Genomic DNA, 1,768 nt, shown 5'->3' with positions numbered 1-1,768 from the left:
AAAGATTTAGAGTGGCAGTCAAATGCATTGCTGAAGGAGTGCTGCACTGTTAGTGGTGTGGTTTTTCTGATGAGATATTAAACTGATACCCCATCTACGTTCTCAGATGGATGTGGAACATCTTTTGGCACAATTTTAAGGAAGATGAGGGGTGTCTTAACCAACTACTATCACAAAAAATCAGATCATCTAGACATTAACACAGTGGTGTTTGTAGGAACTGGCTGTACACAAATTAATAGCTGTGTCTCCAACATTACAATGGTGACTACACTTCAAAAGTATTTCCATTGGCCATGAAGGGAGGACTTTCACTAAACATGAAAAGGACTAGAGAAGTTAAAGCCTGTCTTTTTCTACCTATCAGATAAACAAAAATATCCAAAACAATTAATTGAGGAAGTATACAGACATAACAAAAACAAAGTTGCTGGAAAAGCTCAGCAGGTCTGGCAGCATCTGTGAAGGAAAAAACAGAGTTAACGTTTTGGGTCCGGTGACCCTTCCTTAGAACTGAGGAACTGAGTTATACCTAATGTCCTGACCAATATTTATCATCCAATCAACATCTCAAGAAAACACTATCTCATCATTACAATGTCATTTTGTAGGAGCTTGCTGTGTGCAAATTGACTGCTGAGTTGGAGAAAGGGTCACGGGACCCGAAATGTTAACTCTATTTTTTCCTTCACAGATGCTGTCAGACCTGCTGAGCTTTTCCAGCAACACTTTTTTTGTTCCTGACTTACAGCATCCGCAGTTCTTTTGGTTTTTATTAAGAATACAGACATACTGTGTGTATTCTTCAATGCTGAAGGGAAAAAATAAATCATTGTTGTGAAGGATTTATCTTGATGTTGTCCAACTATCTCTCTGATATTCATAATCACATGCCACATCTACTACTCTCACATATTAGGGCACCTCATGATTATTCATTCATAAAGAACTGGGCGCATGTGTTTCTTTTGATATGTCCCACCAAGAATTCCAGGCTCTCAGCCTGAACTCAAAACTTGTGCCCCTTATTGGAATTACAAACACTTCACCCTTATGGGTGCAGTTTCTTGGTGAGTTGATATCCAAGCTAAGATAAGCAAACAACACAGATAATGATTAAAAAAAACACTGGAAAACAGAGGCTTCCAAACGGTTTGTTATTGTTGGCAAGATAACTGCTCATACAAATTGGATAATTCATTCAATGATTGTACTTTGTGACTCAGTTTAGTTTGCACCAGAAAATTCCATTTTGTCTTCCACATTCAGTAGCCCGCAATCAGTTTCATAAGTATAGTAACCTTGGCAGCATCAGAAAGAATACAGCTGGCAGTACTTTGTTATTGCATAGAATTAACAGCACAGAAAATGACTATTCAGTCTATGCTGGAGTTTATGCTCCACAAAACTTTCTACCCATCTTTATTACTTTATCACATGCCATTAAAATATTCTTATATCCTTTTCCTTTACGTGTGTTTATCTAGCTTCCTCTTAAAGGCAATAATGTTATTTGCATCAGAGATAACAGGAACTGCAGATGCTGGAGAATCCGAGACAACAAGGTGCAGAGCTGGATGAGCACAGCAGGCCAAGCAGCATCATAGGAGCAGAAAGGCTGACGTTTTGGGTCCAGACCCTTCATCAGAAATGGGTGAGGGGAAGGGCGTTCTGAAGTAAATAGGGAGAGAGGGGGAGGCAGATAGAAGATGGATAGAGGAGAAGATAGGTGGAGAGGAAACAGACAGGTCGAAGAGGCGGGGATGGG

This window comes from Rhincodon typus, chromosome 6, assembly GCF_021869965.1.
Source record: "Rhincodon typus isolate 14 chromosome 6, sRhiTyp1.1, whole genome shotgun sequence".
Classification (NCBI taxonomy): Eukaryota; Metazoa; Chordata; class Chondrichthyes; order Orectolobiformes; family Rhincodontidae; genus Rhincodon; species Rhincodon typus.
The sequence above is the reverse complement of the archived record's forward strand: the minus strand, read 5'-3'. Positions refer to the sequence as shown.